Genomic DNA, 23,732 nt, shown 5'->3' on the forward strand with positions numbered 1-23,732 from the left:
CTGTGCAGTGACAGGAGCTGCTGGAGCCCAGCTGCCTCCCACGCTCAGCCCTCTGTCCCCGTGGGGTGCTGTGGGGAGAGGCATGCATTCCCTCCGGGAACCAGCAGGGAGAAGGGCCGGACCTTCTCCTGAGGTCACCAGGGTGCAACTAACTTCACACCCCTCCACTGAGCCTGAAGCCAGGAGATTTTCAGAGGTGCAGGAAGTGCTGTATCCAGGAGCTGTGGGGTCCAATGGCCAAATCTGGCCGCACCCGGCAAAGTCTGATGCTTTATCAGGAGCAATGGTGTGTCGGGGGGAGAGCCTGCGACACCGAATGGCTGCCAACAGCTCATCATTCCAAGGATCCTGCTGGCTACCAGCCCCTTCTTTGGCCCTAATTCACAGGGCTCTGACCTTATACCAAGACCATGAGTCAGGGCTCAGAAAATAAAGGCAGGCCAACCAACCCACAGGCTTCTTCCTCTCCATCTCGCCTTTCCACGGAGGAGGAGGGAGAGCGAGTACCAGACAATAGATTCAGGTAGCCAACCTCCCTGCTGCTCCCGCCTCACTTCCCCACCCCCACTTCACACACTTCCCTCCCTTTTCAGACCACCAGGATCACTGGCTTCTCACCCCTCTTTCTGCTATCACCTTCCGCGGCTAGACTCAGGAAACCTCTCCCACTGGAGCTTTAGAAAGCCACAGAGGCCCACTCATTCTCTCTACAGTCAAGTGAGCTCACAGGTGCCTGCATTCTGACTCCAGCCCCAGGCCTCCCCTAGTAACTACCTGCCCCTCCTTTTCCTTGATCCTTTCCCCATCTTCTAGCTGTAACCTGCTTCTGCCTTGGTCCACAGCTTAGCTTTATAAGTCTAGCAGCCAAACTCTGTGATGACCTTTAAGAACTGTCTCTACCCTCCTCCAACCTGGTAAATTCCATGTCCCAGGCCTGGCTTACATACCCACCCTCATCCCTGGTAAGGCTTCACTGGCCCTCTCCCTGATTGCCACTCATCTCTCCTCTGCACCAGAATAAAGTTCCCCATCTGCTGTACAGCCAAGGCACACACTGTACCTGCCTCTTTCATTTTTCGATATTGTCATGATCAGGTTCCTTACGTTTCCCCGACCACAATGTAAGCTCCTCAAGGAACTTCAGAGAACGCTATGGGGAGAGGAAAGAATATGAACTTGGTACAGCAAAATCCCTGGTACATTCCTAGATGAGCAGCTCCCTGGTCGCAGGACCAAGTGCAGGTTACTTCATCTGCAGGAGCCTCACACTCCTTATTTGAAAAATGGGAATAATCTAATCTCACAAGGCATTCGTGAGGATGCAAAAATATAACACATGGGAAACCTCCTAACAGGATGTAGGGATTCTGAAATGTCAAAAGATAAATGAAAATACAAGGGACGTTCACTTCTCCTTTCCCCAAAATGTACAGAACCAGGTCTTATACACCACGCACACTTGGCACGTTTACTGAATAAACAAACATTAGTATTTCTAATCCTTCCCTAGGCTACAGGCCCCACGTAGTCATCCGTTATGCTAACTTTAATAATCAGCCCCTCCCCAAACTGACTTCTTATCTTGTCTCCTGTCTACCTGGAACCACTGCCAATGGGAGAAATCCTTGTCTTTATCACTTGGACCCAGCTCAGCCTCCAAGTCTTAATGATTCTATCTCCTAAATAACTTAGACCCCTGATCTTTCCATCTTTGTTCCAATGCTGTGGCTCACACATCATCATTTTTGCAACAATACCCCAACTGGACACTCTTCTTCAACCCTCTCCCCCTCCCACCAATCTCCATGTCTTCATCAGGTTATGCATCAACCACAAAGATCTGTCCACCTCGCTCCCTGTCGTAATTTCCCACTGCCTGCTCACAGCAAAGTCGTATCTTCCAAGCTTAGTCTTGTAAATCTGGCTATAACGTCCCTTACTGGACCCATTTCCAGCCACATGCTCCTCTGCCCCTTTCTCTCCAGCCTCATTCAACTTCTCTGAATGTCCTGCATTTTTGTGGCCTCCATTTCTGACACATCATTCTCTTTTGCCTGAACTATCTCCACCCCCTATTTCCTCTACTTGGTAAATTTCTCTCTAATCTTTACTCTCAACTCCAATATCACCCTCCATCCAACATTCTAACTGGGGAATCAATCACCATTTCTTCTGTGTTCTTGTACCACCATATATATTTTTCTATTTTAGCATTTATCCTATTGTTGTGATCATACTATTTTTATTCTGTGACCACTCCCTTAACTATACCTACCTAAGGGCAAAAGCCATTTCTTGTAACAGCCCAATGCCTTGTACCATACATGGGATAAAGCAAGTGTTGAGTCCATTGATTTTTGTATTGTCTGGCTTTGTCTTTATCTGCAAGAATGAACGAATGAATGAGCTTGTCCAAACCTACTCACAAGTTTTCAGCCCAGTGCAACTCAACCGAGAGCCACACCTAGAAAACACATCTGATACTTTGGATGCTGGCACGACTTACAGACTGGTAAGGTCTAGCAGCGTTTGGTGCCAGGGAAGGACCTAGAATTCACTCACTCACACTAGCATCAAGGTTAAATGACCAATCGCCCTGACCACCTATCCTACCCAGGGCAGGAGAGAAGATACACCATAATCTCTAGAGACTGCCAGTTGTATATTTTTATTCATAGCAATGAAACATTTTATAGAGTGAATTACTTCTTGATTCTATGCTCTTGAAGGCATAAAGACAGTATAGTGTGAAGAAAGAACACTGGACCTGGAATCTGGAAATCTAGATTCTAGAAGTGATTCTGAAATGCACACAAAGTGTTACCCTGGAAAGGTCAATTCTCTAAGTCTGTTTAAGAAAGAATTATTCTGACATTTGTTAAAATAGAAAGCAGACTTCACTCAGGACTACGGTGATAGGTATAGGGACCACGGCAAGGAAGTTTTGAAGTAGAGGAGGGAGATTGGGCTCTACTGCAAATACAAGGAAAAAGTAGAAATTCATAGCCAAAGAGAAGGGTGGGAGTCAGTGGCTAGAACATTACGAAGAAGGTAGGGAAATTCTTTACTAAGCTGACCTGATAGGATTCTTGCTGAAGGTAGGCCAGGGTGATCAGACATAACCTGGGGAATGGTGCGGGATGAGGACTCTGATCAGATATTGAGTATGATGAGATACTGCAAGGGGGTGGGGGGGGATTCTGGCTGCACTCACTTAGGACTGCTGCAAAAAATGGGCTCTTGAGGACACATCCAAGGACAGGGCCTAGCTGAAAAAGAGCTCAGAGGATCCTGACTAGAGCTTGGTCAAAAAGAGAATCTTTGTCAAGTCCCAGTCTATCAACAACACAAGAGGTTTAACTCAGATAATCATAGAGCCCCTTTTGGACTTCAAATCTTATTATCCCACCAACACAGCACTAAGCTGTTTCCAACTAGTGACTTTTCCCATGCTATATATAGCAAACATCCTACTTATAAGAGCTAAATTCTTAGGGCTCCCTGCATGACTGATGTCACAACAAACTTCCTTCCAGAATCCAAATAACCTCATCAAAGGCAGTGCGCTTAGCATGACACATAGTCTCTCTTTCTGGAAGCTACACAACTGATTCACACTGACTTTGCTATTTTTCCAAAAGTGGCTGCGGAGGGTAGGGGCCTCCCGGCGCAGCTTCCTCCCTGCCTCGGGCAGCTGCTGCTCATTCAGGCGGACAGAAACGGGTCTCACTCAGCGAGGACACCTCAAGGAGCCAGTGAGCGCTGGGCCCAAAGGAGGCCTGGACTCTGTCCTTTCCAGCACCAACGCTGCACACCGCGATGATCACAGAGTTCTGCGGGCCCCCCTCGCCTGGGGTGAGGGGCAGCTGGCAGAGAGCCCTCAGCACCACTGCCAGAGCCAGCTGTGCCTGCAAAAGTCACTCTGATGAGAAAGCAGACCATCCTCCACCTTGTGACTCCACACATCTGCCAGTGGGGTCACTTAGAGGAAGCAGGCTCACTTCCCCTATCGTAAGGCTTGCTTCCCAAATCCTGACACTAAGCTCCTAAAGCTGAAATGTCCAGAAAGCTGGAGACATCACACACACGCCCTGGGCACCCGCCATGGGCCGGGCACTATGCCAGTCACCATTTGGAATGGCTCAGAACACACAGCTAACCTGGCAGGCAGCATGTGAGAAGTGCCCGGCCACAGGGCTCCCAGCTTCTGCATCTGGGCTCAGATTCCTCCAGTCCCAGAAGGGTATTTCACTGCTCTGTGTGTGTGTGTGTGTGTGTGTGTGTGTACACACGCGCGCGCGCACACACATGTGTCTGCCTCTCTCTTGCTCTTTCTTTGTCTTTCATTATGAATTACTTCCAGCACACAGAAAAATACAAGATGCCAATCATGTATCCACTACTAGATTTATATGTTGTTTACAAACACAAATACTTGATGATCTTTTTGAGTGTTTTTACATTTACATAAATGTTATCATACAGGATATACATTCTGCAGCTTTTGCTTATTTTGTCCACTACTCTGTTTGGGGGATTTTATCCATGTTGACACGTAGCCGTAATTCATCCATTTTCCTTGCTGTGAAGCACTGCAGCTTACCAACGAGCCACTGTCTATGTATCCTTTCAACCCCTGATAAATACTTTTGTCTTTTTCCTTTAAAATTTGCTATGATAAATGTCTCAGTCACCATTGTTACATGTGGCTTCCTGTGCATCTGTAAAGAAAAGTTTTTTTCTAGAGACATCTTGACACGAAATTACCACTCATACCCCATGCATAACATCTTTGCTAGTTATTGACAATTTTTTCTCTAAGGAGGTTGTGCCTTCAAAGAGACATTCTCTTAGTCTCCAGCTCCAGAATTTGAGTTCTTCTTTATCGCCAGGGCCTGAGTCCACGGCTCTGACCTGTCTCATCCCAGCTATCGCCATCTCCAGAATTCTGGATTCCAGAACATCTAAACCCAGTTAGCAGCTGGGGCCCTGAGTCCTGGCCTCATGAGCGCTGACCCTGGTTTTCCCATTTGCATCACTGTAGGTCACCTGCTCTGTGGCTCTACCACCTGCCCAGGGACCCGATGCTGACTGGTAGACTAGATGTCCACCCTCTTCAACCTCCCAGGACTCCTGGTCTGAGCCCTTCAACAATTCAAGAGCTCCTGTCCCATCCTGATAGGCTTCAAAAGACTTCTGTATGGGCCAGTACATCTGGGACCCCATTCTCCCTCCCCAGCCAGCCTAACCTGCCATAACCCTGGTAGTTACCCAAGGCCATTCTCTTGACGACAATTTCCAGAGTTGCGTTGTGAATACAGGATACTTTCATCCGCCCAGCAAGCTCCCACTCCTCTAGTGAGCTTCTGCGGGAGAGACTAGTGGCAACAAGCATATGGGCTGCTATTTTAAAAGTCAAAGAAAAGAAAAGAAAAACTTTCAGCCAACGCAGCCAAGTCAGCTTCCCAGGAGAACTGAGCTGGGGCTCAATACCACCCACCCCCCCACGCCCACTGCATCCCCAATGCCACGTTCCTGCCAGAGGTGAGAGCGCTCCGGAGGGCCCTCTGCCAGTTCTCACCGGGCCACCAGATGTTCAGGATCAAGGCGGGTACACTGCTTTCCTAATCCCGCCAGCTGCCTCCCCTTGTTTGCCACCTGTGCTCCTCAGCCCCCCTCCTCTTTCCCTCCCCAGGCATTGCCCCTGAGAAGGAACTGGGAAATTTCAAGGCTTTTACTCTTTGATTCTCTTCTCAGTCTTTCATCTTCTCAGTGGAATCCCTTCTCTGTGATATTATCCAAAATTAGCAAACAAGCTCGGTCCTGATAGCTCCTTTTCCTGTTTAGCAATTTTATTTTGTCTTGCTCGTTTCTTAACCCATATCTATCTGTTCTGTGTTACGGCATCTACCTGGTGCCAGGTACTGGGCTTACCCACCTCCCCGCCCCCCAAGTAAGAGACACTCAGGAGCTCTAGCTCAACCGAGCAAACTGTTTTCTGTAAAAGGGCCAGAGGGTAAATATTTTAGGTTTTGCCAGTCTCTATCACGACCTCTCAACTTGGCCCTTGTAGCTCAAAAAAAGCCAAGCAGGATACACGTAGGAATGAGTGTGTTGTGTTGCAATAAAACTGTATTTACAAAAGCAGGCAGTACGTGATTGGGTAGCCACTACTTTAGCTGACTGCAATATCAACCCCTACCATCCCCACCACCAGCCAGGCTCCCACCCAGCTCTTGTCTCTAAGACAACTTCCCAAGTTTCTGGCCAAGGTCTCTGATGCCCTAACTCACCCTTCCATGTCTCGCTACCATCGGGTCAAAGTGTCTGCCTAAGCCTGGGAATTAGACCCTCACAGTCTGCCCCCTTTACCTCCCATTTCCCGCTCTCCCAATGGGCTCAGGGCTAGCACGTGTCCAGATTTCCTCTTTTTGGACTCCCAGCTCTAGTACTAACTACCTCGTGGAGAATTTTCTTACAACTTCAGCCCACACCCGCCTCTGCGTTTATATTAAGTGTTAGGAGTTCCCTATTTATTCTCTGAATACGCATATGTGCTTTTTCTCTTCTCAGCAATGACTAAAAGCTCCTTAAATGAGAAACAACAAATGAAATCTCTTCTGAATCACTGAAAGTGCAGAGCACTAAGTAGAGCAAACAAGGAAGATGGAAGCAAGGCAAAGACAACTATACCCAGTCCTGGACAAACTAGCCGTGTGAGCTCTTCACTTCTCTGAACAATAGGGCCATTGTTGTGAGGACTCCAAAGAGGATAGTGAGAAACCTCGTCTAGTATCTGATAAACCCTTGTGCCATCAATGCGTATGGCTGTCATTTTTATGAATACTCCAGACCATATTTTACTCAAGGACAATCGCCTTCTTTTTTTAAATTCCTTACAGTTAGGGGGTGAGGCACATAGATGCCCAATTCATCATTAAGGAATCTTTGGCCACTGTTTCCAATTGTGGTCCTGAAAGTGCAATATCCCCAGCTGCCTGGGGAATCAAAAGGCAGAACCATGCTTCCAAGTGCCAGGCCCTGGGAAGCTCCCACCAGCCATTCCAGCTGAGTGTGCTTCACTGAGCTACACCAAGAATAGTCAACAATCAAAGACTAGAGGCCACGAGGGGCTCCAGTGCGTGGTGAACCTCAGCCCCCTCCGAGGGCAGGTCAGGAGTTTCCGGAGCACAGCTCCACACCCATGGCTGCCCAGAGGAGGCTTTATGATCCAAATGGGAAAACCACCAATGCTCCCCTCTGGCCTGCTCCATTCTCCATCTTAGGGCCAGCACCTAAAGCCACGTTAATTTGTATCTTTGCCATGGCAGAAGCCCAACCTGACCACAAATAACCAGCCAGAAATCTAATTTCAGACCCCAAGCCAAAAGCAAGTGATGTAAATAGCCTCACTCTCCAAGTGGGTATCGGCCCCACCCTCCACTTCAGAAAAACCACAGGTAGGCTGACGCCCAGGCAGAAGCTCACACTGCTCTTTGTGTCATCTGACTCCATGGCCGCATTATCTAGTCTCACAAAGAGAGACACAATGATACAGGATAATTAATGTTCTCCTGCCCCTGCTCCCTGAACGAGAGCCATCACGGGGTTCCAAGTGCAGGAAATTGAAGGTTACCTGACTCTGGAGACCAGATCATGCAGAATTTATGGTTTATATCAAATAAAATGTAGGCCCACCAGCTGCATTATTCCAGCTCAGATCTAGGAGGGAAGGCTGGGCTGTCTGGATTTGGCCAAAACATTCAGATATTTGGTCTTTCTTTCCCATTGAAATGTGAACCCGTCAATTCTCCCTGGAGAATCTCAGTTCAGACAATAGGGTTGTTGGGTGTTATTCTGAGGATTTAAAATAATAAAAGATCTCAACTCTATCAGCCAAGAGATCTGTTTGTGTCATGTGGGTGAAGGGAGGAAAGAAGTCCTTCAGAGAAAGGAAAGTGCATGAGCAGGACGCCCCCCACCCCCCAGTGGATGTGGCATCCCATAATTTACTACACCTCTGTTCACATGACTACAGTGTATTTTACACAACACACACACACACACACACACACACATATACGCACATACACTACACAACAGCATTAAAGAATCAGGTAGATATCAAAACTATTGACCTAGAAAAGTCTCTAAGACATTACTAAATGAAAAATGCTGCTGAATAATAATGCATTAAAGACACAAACAGCATACCCAGACAAAACAAAACAATACATTTCCATTTGGTTCATAAGTGTGTACACAAGTGCATTTTAAAATTTCTAGAGGAAAACACAAATACATGGTAATAGAGCTACTGCTGAGTAGGGACCTGGGGTGGGGCAGGTTGGCTATAAGAACTTGAGCTTATTTGTCATGCTGCAATGTTTTCAAAACAAAAATATATCCATGTATCACCCATGCAGTTAAAAATAATCACAATAAAGTGATTTGTTACGGAGCAGTTACAAGGCAGATCCGTAAATTAACACATCTGTAGAGGAACTCTATTATAGATAAGCGTTTGCATTCAAAAAGACAGCCCGACATAACCATAATAGGATTCGTTTCAGAGTCAAGCAGATTTGGTTTCAAATCCAGCCTGTGCAACCTTAGGCTAATTACATAAGTCTCCTGTTTCAGATCTGCTCAATGGGAATATAAATACCGTCTTCCTAGGATTACCGTGAAGCTTAAATAGCCTTAATATCACGCAGTTCACGTCACTGCCAGTTGTTGGGAGACCCCATGGTGGAACAATAATGTCATCGTTGGAGGAGAAACGGTCTCATACATCTCTGGGCAAACAGGCGGTGAGGTATAGTTACATAACCACCGGTGGGCAGGCTAAAGCCATCCCATCCCCACCACATCCGCAGTCAGCTCCCAAAAGGCACATGGGAAGATGGAGGGGTTGCTACACATAATCAGAGATGGCCTCCAGCAGGTGGCCAACGCTCACAAATTAAAGTCTAGGGAAAACGGACTTGACTTTTTTCAGTAAGTTTTCCTGGGGAAGAAAATAATGAGGCACGAACTAGAAGGTTCTGGACGGTTTTAGCAAGGCATCTCTATCTGGGGAGTAGGTGTTTACCATTTCCCTTTAAATACATGCAGCCAGTTGGGTCCCTATGACATGCATGCAATTATGTCTGTTTGTGCACATCCAGAAACCCCCAGGATAAAATGGGTAGCTGCCTAATGGAGAGATGTGAACTGATGGAGAGCCTTCAGGCCATCCCTCTACTCTAGAGAAGCTAAACACCATGCCCCGTTCATCTGTAAATCTTTCTCTTCTCCGGAATAAGCATAACACCTTGTACGTGGCAAGCACTCAAAGCATTAATTAACTTACCAGTTACAGCAAGTCTATTTCTCCCCAGAGCAACCAGCCCTGTAGAGAAGAGAGTGGCTCCTCTTGCTTCTACCAGAGCCAAGAAGCCTCTCATCTTTCCTGCCTCTGGTTTCCTAGCACCCAGCATCTGTGTCACTCTCAGTGAGCATTCTACCTGCTCTCTGGGGATATACATCTCTTCTCTTCTGCTGTTGTTTTATGTCATGATTTAACTTTTTGTGCATAAGGCCTCTTTTTCCAGACAGAATAAGTCCTCTGAGGTCAAGGAACTACCCTGCATATCTCTTTTAGCCTCTAATGCACGCTGAATAATGCCATGCAGTTTGGATACTCAGGCTGAGCAAATGTGTCCCAGGGACTGAAAGAGTCACATTCAGATTCCCTTCTGCTTGGGAAAGGTTCTCCTGGGAGAGACTAACAGCAAAGCAGATGTTCCTTCAGGCAGAGCTGGTTCTATCAGTTATTTTACTGGTCATTCAGGGAAGAAAGAAGACTAAAGTCTTTCAACACCTGACATCTCCCAGCCCAAATTCCCAGATACCCAGGAGTGAATTACAGGTCTCTCACTTGAAGCTCTTATACCATAGTCGTTCCACCTCCTTACAGGCCCAGAAATCTGAGCTCTCATTTATCTCTTCCTCTAAAAGAACTATATGTGCTATGTGCTGACTATACCTTGCCGGCTACACATTTTAAACAATTGCGCTGTTGGACACCACATTCTATACTCCAAACACTCTTGACAACAGACCAGAGCTGTAGGGCATGAAAACCAATCCCAGTTTTTTTAAGCTTTCCTTTGAAAGGCTAAGTAAGAGGAAGTAATTAGCTAGAAGCTGGGTCTGTTCTCAAGTCACAGAGTATGTCTCAAACCATCCTGTGGCCCTTAGAGAAATGCCCCTCTGAGGCAGTACTCATCTGAAGCCCAGGTGTCACGGGCTGGCTGAGCAACTGGTGTCTGTGCCCTAGAGAAAATAAATGCCACACTGGGGTCTTTTTAAAAAAGAAAAGGACTGAAAACTTATGGTCAAAATATCATAAAATATAGAAAAGAATAATGTGCAGCACAGACATCAGTTACAGCTACACTATACAGAGGAAAATCCATTTAACATTTTGGTATGTTGTTTTTGTGTGCAAGTGTATGTTTTCAAAATTGGGGGGTCATTCTCTGAATACAGTTTGGTGTCCTACTTTTTCACTTAACATAATATTTTAAGCATCTCCCCATGTTGTTAAATATTCTTCCAAAATTATTTTAAAAGCATCCCAGTGTATAAATGTATCATATTTTACTTTAACTGTCTTCTTGGTCAGATGGTTGGTTTCTGGCCAAGTTTTTATATTAAATAACTTTAGTGTATATTCTTCTACATAAATCTTTATATGCATCTTTATTTGTTTCCTTAAAGTACATCCATGTAAGTGTAATTATTAGTTCAAAGGGTAAAAATTATCATTAATATTCTTGTAAAATATTCTGTACAACATAAATATTCTGGTTAATCTGCACTTTCACTAACAGGACATGGAAGTACCAGTTTCACCGAATACTGGCCAACATTGGGCATTACTGTTTTAAAATCTCCAGAGATAGATGTGTTGGCACCAACACTTTATAAAAATATGAGACTTTAAATGTGTCTTCACACCGGAATACTGTGTCTTTAAGAGTGGTTCTCAAACTTTTATGACTCAGGACTGCTTCATACTTTTAAAACTTATTGTGGACCCTAAGAGATTTAATTCCTAAGTTATATTCATGGATCTATACTATATTAGAAATTACATCTTGAGCCTCCTAGATAGCTTCCTCCACAAGAGGGCAGACAGCAGTATCAAGCAGTATCAGCAGTGTTTCGTCTTGTGGAACTGAAAACCACAGCCACGGAAAGATACAGAAAATGAAAAAGCAGAGGACTTTGTACCAGATGAAGGGACAGGATAAAACCCCAGAAAAACAACTAAATGAAGACGACATAGGCACCCTTCCAAAAAAAGAATTCAGAATAATGATGGTGAAGATGATCCAGGACTTTGAAAAAAGACTGGATGCAAAGATCGAAAAGTTTACCAAAGACCTAGAAGAATTAAAGAGCAAACAAACAGAGATATGCAACACAATAACTGAAATGAAAAATACACTAGAAGGAACCAACAGCAGATTAACTGAGGCAGAGGGGAGAATAAGTGACCTGGAAGACAGAATGGTGATCATCACTGATGCAGAAAAGAATAAAGAAAAAAGAATGAAAAGACCTGAAGACAGCCTAAGAGACCTCTGGGATAATGTTAAATGCACCAACATTTGCATTATAGGGGTCCCAGAAGGAGACGAGAGAGAGAAAGGACCTGAGAAAATACTAGAAGAGATTATAGTTGAAAACTTCCCTAACATGGGAAAGGAAATAGCTACCCAAGTCCAGGAAGCACAGAGAGTCCCAGTCTGGATAAACTCAAGGAGAAACACGCCAAGACATATAGTAGTCAAATTGACAAAAATTAAAGACAGAGAAAAGTTATTAAAAGCAACAAGGGAAAAATGACAAATAACATACAAGGGAACTCCCATAAGGGTAACAGCTGACTTCTCAGCAGAAGCTCTGCAAGCCAGAAGGGAGTGCCACAATATATTTCAAGTGATGAAAGGGAAGAACCTACAACCAAGAATACTCTACCCAGCAAGGATCTCATTCAGATTTAATGGAGAAATCGAAAGCTTTACAGACAAGCAACAGCTAAGAGAATGCACCACCACCAAACCAGCCCTACAACAAATGCTAAAGGAATTTCTCTAAGCGGGAAACATAAGAGAAAAAAAGGATCTACAAAACAAAAACCAAAACAATTAAGAAAATGGTAATAGGAACATACATATCAATAATCACCTTGAATGTAAATGGACTAAATGCACCAACCAAAAGACACAGACTGGCTGAATGGATACAAAAACAAGACCCATGTATATGCTGTCTACAAGAGACCCACTTCAGACCTAGGGACACATACAGACTGAAAGTGAGGGGATGGAAAAAGATATGCCATGCAAATGGAAATCAAAAGAAAGCTGGAGTAGCAATACTCATATCAGATAAAAAAGACTTTAAAATAAAAAATGTTACAAGAGACAAGAAAGGACATTACATAAAGATCAAGAGATCCATCCAAGAAGAGGAGATAATTATAAATATATATGCACCAAATACAGGAAAACCTCAGTACATAAGGCAAATGCTAACAGCTATGAAAGAGGAAATGCAAGGCAGAAATTGAGACAGAGATGTAGAGAACAAACACATGGACACCAAGTGGGGAAAGCAGGGAGGGTTGGGGGAGGATGAATTGGGAGATTGGGAAAAAAAGAAAAAAAAAACGAAATTACATCTGATAAAATTTTACAATAGTTATTAATTTATTTTAACATAACAATAATAAAACATAAATACCACAATTCTATGAAAAAACTAGTTTCCCAAACAAAAACAATTTCGTGAGAAAGCGTGGCATTGTTTTACATTTTTTGCAAAGCTCCTTAATATCTGACCTAATAAAAGACAGTTGGATTTTCATATCTACTTTGGCATTTAATCATTATGACATCACATACATCATGTAGCTTCTAGAAACTCCACTGAACACATGTGAGAGAATGAGAATTCTAAAAAACAAATAACATTTTACTATCATTAGAAAATAGTTTTGACTTCATTAATCCCCATAGGATGGTGGATATTCCCTAGGGTTCCCAGGACCGCACTTTGAGAACTGCAGCTCTATGTCAACCAACTGGGTCCTAGAGGACCACAACTTACAAAGAGATCTTTTCTAAATTTAATTAAAGCTATGGACTTCTTGCAAATCTCCTCTTACTTCAAACATTCTTCAGAGCTTGTAACAAATCTAGCCTCCTGCATAGTTTTCTCATCTACTCTGCCCTTCAGTGCTATTTCCTTTCTCTGGTTCTTGACTGCTTTTCTATCACTGCAGCACAATTTGGCCCATACCCTCTGATTTTCATAGCCTCTTGCCCCCACCAAAACTATAAGCTTCTTGAGGTCGGGGATCAAGTCTTTGGCACACACTTGGGCTCAATAACTGGTTTCTCGGAAGAGTGCCACCCTAAGTCATCGTGGCATTTAAGGAACTAACATTTGCACAGTGCTGTATACATAACACTTTCTCTTGCAATATTTCATTTAATTCTCACAATGACCCTTTGACATAGGTATTTTATCTTTGTCATAAAAATGAAGAAATAGAGACTCGGAGAGGTCAAGTGACTAAGTAAATGACAATGCTGCAACTTGAACCCAGGTCAATGTATTCCAAAGCCCCTGCATTCCACTTCACTGTTTGGCTATTTATCGAAAGCAGTGGTAGTTGAGCTCCACAAAAGTGTCACATAGTAGAGATTTCATGGCCTCATCCTTGCAGGGGCTCTCCGAAGACATTTCCTACTAGGAGGTATTACAGATATTAAAAAGGACGTTTGAGGTCAAAATTAGGCTAGAATTCCTGCTCTCCCACCTATTAGCAATATGACCCTGTGTTCATTGCCTTAGTGTTCTGGGCCTCAGTTTCCCCATTTCTAATATAGGCATAATAACTGCTACCAGGCAGGGTTGTTGAGAGGACCCAAAGAGAAAATCTACATAAAGCACAGTGCAAGAATCAGCTTAGTTCCTGGATATACTTCCATTCCCTCCCAAAGCCATCTTACTGCCATCTCTTATTTCCCCTCTGAAAAACAAGAAGGACTTCATGAAATGAAGACAGCACTTCCTATAGCCTGAGCAATCTACTAAACAGAAAAATATTATATCCCAGACACCTGGGTCTGAGGTCTTTGGAACAGAGAGGCTACAGAAGCCCAGGCCAAAAATATCACTGGAAAGAAAGGATAGTGTTTTGGTACCAAAAGACATTCACTGTCAATTCATGCGAGAGCCTGTAGGGGCCCCCGCTCTAGAAGCCAGCCCCCCACAGCCCAGTCCGCTCAACATACACAGACATTCCTCAGGCTCACATCCTCTCGGAGTCTCTGGAATGCAGTACCTTTCCTCTGCTCTCCTGGGGAGAAGGTAGTGCGCAATTGGGCAGGTCAAGATGCTGAATGGAGACAGAGGCTCAGTTGGGAACAGTGCCTCCCAGCCCATTAACAAACACCAGGACTGGCAGCAACACAAGGCCTATGGCTCAAACCTCAGCATTCAGCGAGCCCCATAAGTTCTGGTCTATTGGGCTTCCAGAATCTTGTGGTTACAGACACTCCTTGTTTCCAATGCAAAACAATGCTTCACGGTTTAATTACTCTCCTCTTTTGTAAAACAAGAGGGCTGGAATCAATGATCTCAAAAGTCCCTGCCATCTCCAACCTCCTGTGCATCTGATCAAGCTCCAAATGGCTTCTGGTTGCTTCCAAAATGCAGATCTATGCTCTGAGGATGCAAATCTGTCATCACAGAGGGCCATGAGGTCCTGCAAAAAACTGCCTGAGCTCAGGCGTGTCCCTGGAATAAAGGTTCAGCTTCCCAAAGGTCTACCAACCTATGGATCACCTAATCCAAGCACCCATGGGAAGGCTCTCAGAAAGTATCATGTGGTCTTGGGGAGACAAGACCATTTTCACTAAATAACCAGAAAGCAGGGCACAAGTCAGTCCTGAAGGTCAAGGGATAAAACATGTCATTTTAAACACAACATCTGAACCACCAGGAAATGACAGGAAATGATAGGCAAAATGACATAACACATCGGTGGAATTTTGAAAGAGTCCTCTCCTGGAGAGATTAGGAGGGAGGGAGAAGCTTGGGGAGAGAGACAGCAGTTAGAAAGGGGGATTAAGAAAGCAATTATATAAAACTCTGGGAGGACAAGGGTCCTACTAAGTCCCTAATGTCTACTCCCTGGCACTTAGCCACTATTTTCAATAAACAAATGAATAAGAAATAAATGAATAGGAAGCAGTTAGACCGAATGATAGGACAGCAGTGTGGTTAAGTACACACATTTTGGAGTCAGAGACATGGTGGTTTCAAAGCCTGGCTCCACACCTCTTACTATGTAATTTTGGGCAGGTCACTTAACCTCTTCGAACCTAGATTTTCTTATCTATAAAACAGGCAAATCTGCCTAAACTAAGTACCTGACAGGGTTGTTTGAGAACTCAGTGAGAACGCAATGAGGAAAAGCACATAAAACCTTTAGCACAATTTCAGGCATATTACATATAGGTTCTTTTTTTAAAATTTATTTATTTATTCATTTATTTATTGGTTGCATTGGGTCTTCGCTGCTGCACATGGGCTTTTTCTAGTTATGGAGAGCAGCGGCTACTCTTCATTGTGGTGTGTGGGTTTCTCACTGCAGTGGCCTCTCTTGTTGCGGAGCATGGGCTCTAGGCGCACAGGCTTCAGTAGTTGTGGCTCATGGGCTCTAGAGCACAGGCTCAGTAGTTGTGGCGCATGGGCTTCGTTGCTCAGCGGTATGTGGGATCTTCCCAGCTCAGGGCTCGAACCCGGGTCCCCTGCATTGGCAGGCAGATTCTTAACCACCGTGCCACCAGGGAAGTCCCTATGTACAGGTTCTTAATATGATGGCGATGATGCTGACAGTGAAAATGATGGAGATAATGATATTCATTCGTGCTGGAGGAGCTCAGAGAAAAGGAAGGGAGATTTCAGTGAAGAGGTGAGCTTGGAGGAAAACATGGAGGATTAGGAGCCCAAAGGAAGACAAAGAGCATGTCCAAAGGTGTGGAACCTGAAACATGCAAGTATTGTCAGAAGATAATTAGGAGATGGGCCCAGACTGAAAGAAATGTTCTTACACAGGCATAAAAGGGTGTAAGTGTAGATAAGTAGAATAAGACTTTGTGGAGGGTGTTGAATATCTGCTAAAGAACTTGAACTTCATTGTACAAGCAAAGGGGGCCCCCAAGGTTCTGGAACAGGGTAGGGACATGATAGAAGCCCATTTGGAAGGACGAATCGGTTGCTGACGGATATGATGGAGCATGTCCTCCTGGAGGTTGAAAGACTTTTTAGGGATCCATCTCACCTGCCGGACGACATTGTGTTATAAGAAATGAAAGAGGGTCACAGAAGACGCACAATGTGCTTACTGGACAGAGACAGAGGAGGAGCAGGTAAAGAAAATTTCAAGATTCCAAGCCTGAGCGCCTAAGAGGATAGTGTTACCATGGACAGAAACAAGAGTGTCCCTGACATCTCTGGAGCAGATTATAAAGGGACTTTGAGGAAAAAAAGAAAAACAGCCTAGGCTGAGTTGCCTCAAATCAGAGCCAGACTCTGGGATTTGGAAGCTTAAGAATGATTGAGGGAGTGCTCTTGGGCAAAACCTAATGAAGAGAAGGAGGCAAGATAGGGAAGGGGCAGCAGACCAGTGAGGTTGTGGTTCCAGGTGAAGTCTGATCCATGGGGGACTCTAGTACACAACTCTCATCACAGACTTGACTTGACGCACTCTAAGGCAAGGAGTCAGGCTTTTGTGTCCCATACCAGCCGGTTAGTGGCCATCCCAGATGTGGGAAGGGGTGACCTCTGGAGGAAGTTACCACATTTCTTGCAGATGCTGATGGATGGGTAAAGGGAATTTTAACTTAATCTAAAGCTTATCACATAACACTCAGCAAATGCCTTCTATTAGTACTGTGATTGTTAGCATTGAGAAGATGGCAAGATATCCAACATACTTGATGGATGAAAGAAAACAACGCTGGACAACTACAGCTTCTCTGCCCCTGTGCAACCTCTGCCTGAGAGTATAATTCACTTCCCCTCCGTTTCCTGACCTACATTGTGTAAGCAGCAGAAAGCTACGTAGTTGTCATACTCTGGATTTTCAACATCGGTCATACAATTCATCAGAGGTGCAAGAGCAGGAAAGAAAAGCTAGATGAGGCTTTCTCAAAGTGGAGGAAAGCTAGGCTGTTTCTATTTTCAGCACTTGAATATGGATGGGAATACCTCTGGGCCCCTAAAATTCACTGCAAGTCCATATATCCTGGCCTAGAACCATCTTTCCTGGATGGAGTCCAACTGCAAAGTTGCTCTAACACATCCAGAATTCTATATGGCTGGATTTTCCTTTTATATGTTAGGAATCTCCCTGAAAGGCTGTGTGTAAATTTAACATTAGTTTTAATGTTCCAGGTAAGCTGAACTCTCTGTTTAAGAGCTGTATACTAAATCCCGTAGTAGAGAATCACTCCCAAATGCATATTTCCTCTGAAATATCAGACCTGTCTAACATAAAACAGGCTTGCATTTTATAGGACACTGCTGTTTTATTCTTTGACCCAGAAATCAATCAACAGATGCTTACGGAGCGCCTATGGTGTGAAAGGTGCTACACTAGATGCTGGAAAAATACAGCATATCTTGGGAATGGTGAAAAGACATTCTGGCTGGAGAACAGTGAATGTAGGAGTAGGAGGGCTGGATGTGCATTTCAGAGATTGCATGCATTGAGGACCTAACTGCACTAGCAAACACCACCAACGTGTCAGTGACTTGACACTATATTAGTGTATTTCTCACTCACATCATAGTCCAATATGGTCCAGCAGGGAGGTGAGGGGCAGCAAGGGGCTCTGGTTCCGTGTCGTGACTCAGAGCAGGGCTCCTCTCACATCAGAGTTCTGCTATCTTCTAGATCTTAGGAGTTCCCAACTGAACTGGTAGAAGGAGAAATGAGTGAGAACTGTTTTCACCATGTATGGAAGTGGCATCCATCACTCCTAGCCTCTTTCTATAGCCCAGAATTCAGTCATGTGATTATATTTAAGTGAAAGAATGTAGTGTAGGTATTTATCCTGGATGAAGATGAAACATGTTTAGTGAATACAGGCATACCTCATTTTATTGTGCTTTGCAGGTACTGTGTTTTTTACAAACTGGAGGTTTGTGACAAACCCTACACTGAGCAAGTCTACCGGTGCCATTTTTCCAACAGCATTTGCTCATTTCGTGTTTCTGTGCCACATTCTGGTAATTCTCACAATATTTCAAACTTTTTCATTATCATTTTATTTGTTATGGTGATCTGTGATCAGTGATCTTTCATGTTACTATTGCAAAAAGATTATGGCTCACTGGAGACTCAGATGATAGCATTTTTTTACCAAAAGATATTTTTAATTAAGGTATATATTGTTTTTTTCCAACACACTGCTATTGCACACTTACTATACTACAGTATAGTGTAAACATAACTTTTACATGCACTGGGAAGCCAAAAAATTTGTATGACTCATTTTATTGGCATATTCACTTTATTGCAGTGGTCTGGAATCAAACCCATAATATCTCGGAGGTATACCTGTCTCTATTCAGTCTCTGCCACAGGACTATGAGGTGAGATTTCAGAACTTTGAAGTTAGTATTTTGTCTTATACATAAAAGACTGACCACCTAATGCCTTCTTGCTTCCAAAACTGTTTTAAGTTCACCTGAGACACACCCTACTCACCAAAAGAACAGGAATATAGTTTGTTGATTACCTATTCATTTGCCAAATATTTACACAGTGCCTATGACTTGCTTGACACTATTCTAAATACTCAAAACACCACACTAATTGGAAAACAAATAAACCATGTGTCTGGCACTTTCATTAAGATAAATATTTTTACTTTTATCTCAATATTTCAAATAAAGAAACCAGGTTCTTTCAACATCCTTTCATAATAAAAAATTAAAAAGAAAACAACAAATTGGGTTTAGAATGAATTCACCTCTATGTAATAAAGGCCTATATGACAAGCCCACAGCTAATGATATTATTAATTATTACTCAGTGGTAAAAAGCTGAAATCCTTTCCTCTAAGGTTGGAAACAAGACAAGGATGCTCACTCTCACCACTCTTTTTCAACATAACATTGGAAGTCCTAGCCAGAGCAATAATGCAAGAAGAGATAAAAGGCATACAGATTGGGGGAAAAAAAGAAGTAAAATTGTCTCTGTTTGCAGATGACATAATCTTATATATAGAAAACCCTAAAGACTCCACACACACTAAAAAAAGTTAGAACTAATAAGCAGTAGTAAAACTACAGAACACAAAATCAACATACAAAAATCAGTTGTGTTTCTATATACCAACAACGAACTATTAGAGAAATTAAGAAAACAATCCCATCACAGTTCCATCAAAAAGAATAAAATACTTAGGAATAAATTTAATCAAGCAAGTGAAAAATCTATACACTGAAACCTATAAGACACTGACAAAAGACATTAAAGAAGATACAAATAAATGGAGGGACATAACATCATGGATTGGAAGAATTAATATTTTTAAAATGTCCATACTACCCAAAGTGATCTACAGATTCAATATAATCCCTATCAAAATTCCAAGAGCATTTTGATGGGGTTTACACAGGAAAAAACAATCCTAAAATTTGTACAAAGCTACAAAAGACCCCAAATAGTCAAAGCAATCTTAAGAATAAAGAAGCTGGACTGAGTGTGAGAAGTCAGGATGGGCTGCAGGTATCTGCATGTGTGTTCCCAAAGGCTGGCTGGCAGGCATGAGAGGGACTACCACACCCAAAATGTGGTATTCTTTTGATGTTTTTCAACCATTTAAAAATGTAAGAGCTGCCCTTAGCGCACAGGCTACACAAAAACAGGAGGTAAGCTGGATCTGGCCCATGGGCCACAGTATGCTGACCTCTGCCCTTGGCCCCTACCTTCTTGCCTCCTCCCCACTATGAGCTCCCATATGCCGTGCTGACCTAGCATCACCAACACTCGGCTTACCTCCTAGACCAAAATCTGCACCCACACTATGAGCTGTATCTTCTTTGAGCTGTGCCTTGCCTGAACCATCCTGGTCCCAGGACGCCAGCCGGGCCTCTGTCGTTGGTGGCTGGCACACTCATCTGATTCAAGGGTAGATTTAGTAGTGGGAAAGCAAACAAAAGGGCTGCCAAATGTTGTGCTTCCTCATGCCTTCAAAAGATCTGCACTTTAAGAGTGGCCAAGCTACAGCTTCCCCCATAGACGAGCATACCTGATGCCCAAGCTGGGCTTCTTCCAAAAGAGAATGGGAAGCATCCACCACTCTACTTTGTTTGCCACAAGCCCAGTGGAGAAGTATGTGTCCTGTAAAGAAGGGAACTGACAGCTCCAGCATGGGAAAAGATGCACCAAACCCATCTGGTCAGCGCAATCTGGCCAGGCCCATGTGGCTAAACTCATGTTGCCTAAGGCAACAGTTTACCTCCAGGCTGGAAAAATAGCAGCAATAAAAACATAAGCGGAACCCAGCCAGAGAGATGATTCTCAGTAAAAAAGAGACTCTGCATAAGGAGAAATGGGGGGAAAATATTTATATCCATGGAGAGAGAGAGAGACATCATCTTCTTCTCCAACATATTTTTCTGAAGTTACAAATCAATGGTTTCTATTTATTCCCAATGGAGGGAAAAACAAAAACCCTGAGATTTATGAGCAGTGTTGTTTATTTATAATCCAAAAACTCTCCTCACACCATATGGTTGGGAAATTTACAGAGAGCCAAAGTGAGAGGAAATTGCCTGCTTAATTCAACGGTTTTGGCAAAGCTAGCAGGCAGAGAGAGCTTCACAAACTCTTCCTCTGACACATGTGTAAGTGTGTACAGGCATGCAGGCATGCAAGCAGAGGGCAGAGGGAGCCCTTTCCTTCCAGCAAAGCCACAACACAATAGTGGGTATGAGAGCAGTTGATGAGCCCGGCTGAGGAAGCTGGACTCATTTGTCTATCCTAACGCAAGACAGAGACACAGAAACCAAGAAATGGACCGTAAAGGAAAGTAAGGGCTAAGAGACGTGGGAGTCTCCTGGACAAGTAAAGAGGAGGCACAGCAGTGTCCTCAAGAAGGCAAAGTGTACCCAGGTCTCTACAACACTTGGTTTAGTCATTTTCCTCCTCGGTGTTAGTGGGAAACAGGCAGGAATTTCTGATTCTATCTCTGCTGCCCAGTGTGCTTTTCAGAAAGGCAGTCACTCACTGCCTTTAAGGAACAGGACACAAGTTTGCACTGGATGCTTTTATTTCTTCTGTGATCCACTCTCCACTTTCAGAATGATGACAAACAGAAAGAAAGGAAAACACTGAGGTTGAAGATGATTAATGCAAATGAAAATTGTGCTCAGATATGAAACAGGATTGAAAAGCATTGAAGAAAAAAAGAAATACAATGGGGCAAAGGAAAGTCCACATTTTTGAGAAAATTGTCCCTGACACTTCTGTCCATGGGGCTCCATCCACTGAGTGTCCACAGCCCAGAGGACCTGCCCACACCACACCAGGCTTCCACACCCACTGCCTGCATTATTAGCTACCTTTTAATATGCAAACAACTGCTCCTCTGGTTCATCTCCCACTTCTATTTGGATGACTCCCAAAATGTATCCTGCTCCAGCCTCTCCTGTAAGCTCCAGTCCCAGGTTTCCAAACGCTGTGCAATGAGCCACTGGCATTGCAATTTCAGGATGCTAAACCTGAGCTCATCACTCCTCCACCATAACACTGTTTCTCCTCCCCACTTCTTCCCTCCTTTTCCTCTTCCATTCTCCACTCTGTAATGGGACCACAGCCTCCCACCCTCCCAGATCTGAAATCTTATAATCATCATGACTGTCTCTCCTCCTGCTTCACCTCTAATTGCCATCAAGTGATGTTAACTGTGCCTCAGAAATCTCTCTCGCATTGATCCTTCTCTCTCTCCTTCTGAATAACCTAAGTTTAACATGATGGGCTGCCTGGGCTGCTTGTAACACTCTCCGAGCTTGCTGCCCCACCTCTGGACATGCTTCTCCTCAGCCCAGGGTTCACAGTGGTGTCCAATCTGCCTTCCTAAAGCACAGCTACAAGCACGGCCATTTTCCAGCTCAAGAACCTTCACGGTTTCATATTTGCTGTAAAATATAATTCTGGTTCAATACCCTGTCTGCACCCTCTGTCACCACTGCTCACCCCAACCCCAGGGGCTGCACACAGTTGAATCTCAGTAATAGCCTGATGGTGAAATGGCTGATGAATGAAGAATACAAAGGAGAGCAATGTTTTTTCTCTTTTCCTCTGTGGCTATTTGGGAGAAATGCTGCTGTTGTGAGGCCTTGTGGGCTTATAAAACTGAACTGATTTGACAGTTACAAGTGTGTAAAACAATGATAAGAAAGCAAAGGGTGGAGAGAAGAAAGGTGATTACACCAGAGTTCATGACGAATAACAGGGAGGCAGCCTAGTTGGTAAACAGCCTGAATAATTACGAGCAAGACCCCAAAAATGTCTGGGAATGAAACAAGGGCCTGAGCGAGTGAGGGAGAAGTAGTTTATTTATGAGGAGTATAGATATAGTTAAACAAGGAAATGAATTTGCCGGGCAGGAGTGTTGCAGGAGGAGAGGAGGGAACAGGTGCTGGAGAGTGGCATACATTTGCCACAGAAGAAAACCCCAGGTCCTTATCAGAATGGGTGAAGGAGCATCTCAGAAGAGCAGAAGGCTGACCAGACTACTAAGTGTGACAGGGCCTTGCCTGAGAAGGAAATAATTGGAGAAGCACAGAGCCGTTCATCCTGCCACGGAGACCGCTGGCTTCCTCTCAGCACGCAGAGCAGGTACGGCAAGCAGTCTTGAGCATGTGGAAGGAAACGAGCCCTAATTCAAAGAAACAGACTCCACAGAAGCACCTGTTAAATGTCTCACACCAGGAGACTGGGCAACCAAAATGGGACAAAGCACAAAAGGGGATGAGATGGACAAAAGGTTTGTCACATGTCGGAGGCATTGAAAACAACCAGTACGTATCATCTACAGAGTGTTCCAAAGCCCGGAAAGCACACCACGAGTGACATCAAACTGGAGTAAACTCTGCCCTACCGTGTTCTGACTGCCAAAGCTGACAAGGCAAACATTGTGGGGTTTGGATGGAAAAGGTCATTGCCATCCATCACTCTATACCCAAAATGAGATTTTGCTCTGTATTTGGAGATGCCCAGAAGACTGACTCATTGCTTTTGGAGATTCTACTCCACAAGTGCCTACTGAGCACCCTGCATTATGACACTGTTTTATAAATACAAATCCCAACAAGTGTGAACCATTATCCCATTGCCCAAATCAACCACTCCAGGGGTGATGAAGCAAATAAAATCCCAGCTCTCATGAATCTCACGATCTAAAGGAGGAGATAAACAATGAACTAGTATAATAATAAGTGAATTCAAAAACTGAAATTGTGAAGCATGCTTAAAAAGATAAAGAGAGACAAGGATAGAGACCAGCAGGGGGCAATGTATTCTAAGAGGACACGCCATTTAGGCTGCACTCGAAGCATAAAAGCATGCAAGATGTGAAATA

General features: G+C 44.0%; 1 protein-coding gene across 1 annotated transcript in view; it reads right to left on the bottom strand.

Annotated features, from left to right (window-relative positions):
• Window positions 1–23,732, bottom strand: part of SORCS3 (sortilin related VPS10 domain containing receptor 3) — a 569,211-nt gene that overhangs the window by 319,300 nt on the left and 226,179 nt on the right. The window lies entirely within an intron of this gene.

The sequence above is a fragment of the Hippopotamus amphibius genome, chromosome 5 (genome assembly GCF_030028045.1).
Source record: "Hippopotamus amphibius kiboko isolate mHipAmp2 chromosome 5, mHipAmp2.hap2, whole genome shotgun sequence".
In the NCBI taxonomy this organism is placed as follows: domain Eukaryota; kingdom Metazoa; phylum Chordata; class Mammalia; order Artiodactyla; family Hippopotamidae; genus Hippopotamus; species Hippopotamus amphibius.